Source organism: Triturus cristatus, chromosome 6 (genome assembly GCF_964204655.1).
Source record: "Triturus cristatus chromosome 6, aTriCri1.1, whole genome shotgun sequence".
In the NCBI taxonomy this organism is placed as follows: Eukaryota; Metazoa; Chordata; class Amphibia; order Caudata; family Salamandridae; genus Triturus; species Triturus cristatus.
This window is the reverse complement of record NC_140589.1, coordinates 954,153,240-954,159,239: the sequence shown is the minus strand read 5'-3', so window position 1 is coordinate 954,159,239 and position 6,000 is coordinate 954,153,240.

Here is a 6,000-nt window from a genome sequence, read left to right as displayed (position 1 = left end):
ACGGACGCGGCAAGCAGGAAAATGCAGAAGGGCCCCACGCAGGACTCATGGAGTGTGGGGGGCTGATCTTCGGTGCAGATGGTGCTTGGGGTTGGGGATTCTCAATCCCCGGTGCACAACTTCGAGGGTGCCTCAGAAGCTGCGCTTGAAGATACTAGCCACTTTTCCCAGGTAGCCGGTCCCACGTCTCTCGTAGCCTCCACGGATCTCAGCTCGGCTGTGGATGTGGATCAGGGTCGGAGAAGTCTGGAAGTCAAGGCTCTGGTCGGGCTCTGCAGTCGGTCCCTCGTAGAACTTTAGCAAAGCAAAGGGTAGTCTCTTGATGGTGCCTGTTTGCACAGGGTAGCCACTCCTTGGCCACAAGGGAGATTCTTCAGTCTTCTTCTTTCGTCGAATGTCGAAGGTCCAGAGTTTCTGTTCAAGTTGCAGGTTCAGGATAATCTAATCTCCTGGGGCCCAGCTACCACTCTTATCCAAATCTGGGGGGCTGGGTTACCTGCTAGGTCACGCCTTATGGGTGGGACCTGGGAGGGGGGTGGTTACACCCCCTTCCCTTTGTCCAGTTTCGCGCCAGGACTGGGGCTGGAGTGCCCCAGCACCGGTTTGAACTGGACTATGCATGGGACACCTTGTGTGCCCCAGGCATGTCTCATTCCTTTCAGCCCTCCCTGCCCCAATACACTAAAGTCTGTCTGGGGAGGTGCTAGCACCTCCCCAAGCAGGAAACCTATTGTCCAAGCCTCCCTTGCCGGGATCACTCCCAGTAGCAGGGGGTCAGACTCGTGTATGTGGCAGCAGCATCCATTTTGTGATGCTAAGGCTTGGGTTAGAGTTAAACAGCAAAGTAGGATTTTAACATGTCTCTCCCTCTAGAAGGGAGGAATAATATCCTCATCACCAGAAATGGTATGGGGGTATTATTCCAAAGTGTTAGACACCTTACACAACATGTTTTGATAAAGCCAAACCATAGTTACCATAACCGTTTAAGATTATAAGGCACTTTAAGAGTATATGGTAGGCTATATCATAGAACAGCTATAAGGGCATGGTTCCGAAAGCTGCAGACAGGCTCAGCTCATGCTAGAGCACCATCTCACATGTTACCAAGCACTCTGCCTCCAGGATTGTTAAGGCCTGCCATAGGAGTGGCTGATAGGTACACATGTGTCTATATATAAGGTAGATATAGGTATACTATATCTAAGCAAGGGGTGATTACACGACCTTGCCCCAGCTGAGTGATCAGCCAGTTGTGTCTGATTGGAAGGCCAGACCAGGGGTGGCATAATACATGCTGCAGCCCCTGGGAGGCCTAAGGTACACCTATGCCCTGGGTACCTAGGGTACACTGTACAGGGTCCAATAAGGTGATCCTTACCAATTGTGTATGTACCTAGGGTACATGGAGTCCATTTTAAGGAGAGAGCAGACAGCCTGAGACCCTGAATGGCAGGATCTCAGGCCAACTAAGTCGAAAAACCAGCTAGACACTAGGCAAAAAGTTGGGGGTAACCATAGTCAGATATCCACCTTCCTACAGGATGCATCCCAGGATGTAAGGCCTCAACAACACGGATCTCGCTGTCTTCTCAGCTGCAGTGCCTAATTAAAATTTCAAGTCCGTCAACACAGTTAGCTGACTAGTTGCAGACAATAGGCATTGGGCAAGCCTCAGGCTGAGCCACACAGTCATATCACATAGCTCACAGCCGGCAGACAGGACGATGTAGTGCTCTCAACCCAAATTATTAACTTGAAGTACAGATGAGCTCTCAGCTCAGCTGCCTAAATATAGTAAGTATTAAGAGTCTAGCTGTCAGCATACAAAGTAAGTACTACCCGCTGACTGACTCGACAGCAGCACCACCATCTGCACTGATAGGGCAAGCCTCACCCTAAGGAACTACAGCAAGTGCTGTATTATTTCAAAAGGTATGTCATCACGTGGCTCGTCCATGAACTCAACAGCGTGTGACCTGAGTCCAGACTGTATGAGACTCTCTCTGTCTCACTGTGTGTGACTGCAAAGAACTTCAGCAGGCAGCTGATTCAGACCATGCCAAATTTATAAAGCAAATTTTATTAGCAATCAGTGACATGATTAGGCCGCTCTCTAATACTCACAGTCACTTACTTATATTTCCAAGCTGGAGGGTGGGCCAGCCTGGGCAATTCGGTTTTTGGGCCACCCACAGTCCTGGCAGTGGAGTGGCCGCAACGAATCATCCCGCGGCAAATGGGCTGCGCAAGCTTGATTCTAGAGAGTCAGGCTCACCACCCAGCAGCAGCTGCATACAGTCAGTGCTGTGAATGCTGCTTCGGGCTCCAGCAGCCACTGTGGTCCGTGGGTTGGCTCCCATTTACGTGGGACAATCAGGTTGATTTCAAAATTTGACCGCGGCAGTGCAAGCAGCACTGCTATTTGCCGCAGTTATACTCATCTGGCTGTGCAGCCACCCCTGCTTGCTCCACAGGTGGCAGCAGAATGTAGCGTATGTACCACCTTAGTCGGCCGGGCCGTGATGTCAGGCTTTGACAGTGGAGCAGCGGCGCCGTGCGAGAATGCACTAGGCTTTTACAAAAGAATACATTGTAGCAGCCTCACTGCAGTGCTCTGTGCTGCTGGCAGCACGTACCCGAGCTGGCAAGGGACGTCTGCAGGAGCAGCCCCGGCACAGGCCAGCCACACAGGCCCGCGCTAGCAGCCTTTGCTTGGCCAGTAGTGTACTAGTTTAGCGCTTAGTGTGACAGCAGAGAGTGGCATCATATGCGTGACAATGCATTTCAGTGCGGTGATGCAGAGCACCACACTGAACTGTGTTAGTCTAATGTCTAATCAGTGGTACTTGGCAGGACTGCCTCTGGTAAAGCTCCTCGCCCTGATAGGGTGGCAGTTGATCTTTTTAAATCTAACATACATCTATGGGCCCCAGTTGTTACAAATGTTTTAAGATGTGCGGTGGAGGATATTATGCCCGAGTCTTGGAGGACTGCTACATTAATCCCCATTTTTAAAAAGAGGAATAAATCTTCACCAACTTGTCACAGGCCTATCTCTCTGATAGATGCCTCAGCCAAACTCCTGGGAGGGTAATTGTAGGCCGTCTAGAAATGTGGGCTGAAGAAAATAAGATTATCACCCCTATTCAATTTGGTTTTAGGCCAGGCCTTGGCACTGTAGAACAAGCCTTAAATTTACATCTTATTGTTGGCAAATCCGTAAAGGCAAAAGGGGGAGCAATCCATTTGGCCTTTATAGACCTTTCAAGTGCATTTGATATAGTTATTAAAAATAAACTTTGAGGTATAATGCAGCAGATGGGGGTTGATTTGGGTCTCCTTACTCTAGTGAAGCATCTGCACCACAATTTTACTGTTGCGGTACGTTAAGGCCTGCAAGGGGAATTAACCTCACCAATAAAATCCCTAAGAGGTGTAAGACAGGGATACATTTTAGCCCTGTTCCTGTTTTTAATATATATAAATGGCATAACTGATCATCTTGTACAGGCCGGAGCAAACGTTCTGAGGGTGGGAGAACGATCACTGCCCATACTACTGTACGCTGATGCTGTGGTATTGATCGCTCTAACGCCAAATAGTTTACAGAAGTTGCTGGATCATTTTATGGAGTTTATGGAGGGCTTGGATCTGAAGGTAAATCAGACAAAATGTTCCCATAGTATGGCATGTGGCCTGATTCACACAAAAACTAGGCATTATAGAATGGGGGGGACTTTGCTCAAAACGACAAATAATTTTAGCTATTTAGGTATAGTTTTAAGCTCCCTCCTTAGTTGGAAAGCTCACATACATATTAAACACCAACAAATAAGCAGAATTGCCAAAGCTATTTTCCGCTTTGTAATGTCCCTGCAACATGTGGTAGGTAGGGACCTGCTATTAACATAGGACATGCACTCATGGGTTACCGGAAGTCCCGTGCGACCTCCGCCCGTTTATTTAAGCTCTCTGGCCACGCCTGGCCAGAGAGTGTTGCATTGTGTGGATACCCTTCCGGGTCGTGGGACCCTCAAATTGCTGAGAGACTAGTTACATCCCATCCCAAATCAGTGTCCAAACAGAATGTCAACGACGGGTCAACATACGAAGTCTGCTAGTCTTTGATTCGGCCTGGGGTTTGGTCTCAAGTTGTACCGGTGCTGCGAGTCATGTTGGCTTCTCACCGGGCTGTCTGCTGACACAGCGTCCCTGATGTTTTCTTGTCCACACTCTGTTGGTGAAATGACAGGTTTGTGATTCCTACTTTGAGTGTCCTCTGTATGCAGTGACGGACCACCATTTGAAAGGTCCTCGTCACCTAGGCCACTGGGAGGCGAGGGCTCAGCATCATCCGGTTGTACCCGTTTAAACCAGGATATGTTCTGGGTGATGGTCTCCCCTCCTTTCGTAGCAGGGACGGCAGTCCCGTTGATGTTCAGCACTGTCCACATTCCTGGCTCGTACACTGTGCGGAATTTCCCTCCGCTGCGGCGGTGGAGCACTAGGACGGTACATCCTGGAGCTATGACCCGGGGTCGTCCCTTCTTTGACAGCTATCTTTATTGTTAGTCACAGATCGTCGAATTTGGGTGTCACCGGGATTTTATTTGAAGAAGTACTTGTAAAGCGCAACTGTGACTCTGTGAGGAGTATCCTGGTGCTGGATAGGCGGTGAGAATGAGCCCTATAAGAAATTAGATCAAAGCTAGACAACATTCATCAGAGGCACTGAAAACCCAGGTTTGAAAAGCCTTCCTAAATACAGATTCAGAATTGCATAGCCTAAGATGGGAAGGGAGCAGATTCCAGGCTTTGGCACCCAGGTAAGCCGCAGTCTTACCTCCTTTCAATTTGTATCTAAAGTTGGGGAGTTTAAGCAAATTTGCTGAGAAAGACCTAAGAGGTCTTATTGTAGTATATGGAACAAAACGTGCGGCCAGGTATTTGGGTCCCACATTAAGCTTAGCTCTAAAAGTGATCAAGAGAATCTTAAAAAGGATTCTCTTATGCACCGGGAGCCAATGCAGACTATTCAAAGCAGCAGAGGCTGAAGATCTTCTTGGAAGTTTAAGCACTAGCCGTGCTGCTGCATGCTGCACAACCTGTAGGATTGTACGGTTCTGGCACCCAGCTGTCTGCCACTGGAATGGTGTCTCGCCGTGGCCCAGCCAGCATCAGTGCCCACGGCGACTGTTGTGTTGTGCAGTGTGGGGTACTCCGGTATTCTCTTAGAAATCGGTGAAGGGCTACTTCAGGATCAGATTGTTCTGCCACTGCTATTCGGAGTACTTTGTTTAGTGTTCGCATGAAACGTTACGCCTCACCATTTGCTTGCTGCCATTGTGGGGTGATGCGATGGTGTTTGACTCCTAGCTGTGTTAATGGTTCCTTGAACTCTCCTCCTTGGAACGGTGGCCCGTTGTCGGATTTCACTACTTAAGGTAAGCCAAACAGGGCGAATGCCTTCTCCAGCACGGGTTGCAGGTAATTGAACGATGTAGAGGGTATGACTTCTACGAGAGGGTACTTCGTGTAACTGTCAACTAGGACAGCAGTCACTCTTCTGTCAGGGAAACTCCTGAAGTCTAAACTCACCCATGACCATGGAGAGGGCGCTGGGTCCTCTGTTATAACCGGCGCTGGCGCTTGTGGGCTGCTGGTGAGTTGGCAGGCACGGCAGTTCCAAACTACAGTGTATACGGACGCTTCTAAGCCAGGGAACCACACCTTTTCACTCATCTGTGACTTCATTCTCACGGTCCCCTGATGGCCCTCATGCGCCAGAACTGTCGCTCGTTCCTAGAGGCTTATTGGGATGACGATCCGTGACCCTCGTAGCACCAAACCACTGTCGGTAGTGCTTAACTCGTCGTGGACTCTCCACATTTTCCCCAGCCGGGTTCGGTCTACTTCGTTTCATCCTGTGATGTCTTGGAAGAAACCTTTGCACGATCCACACTGTAAGGCTTCTAGTACTTTCTGAAGTACTGTGTC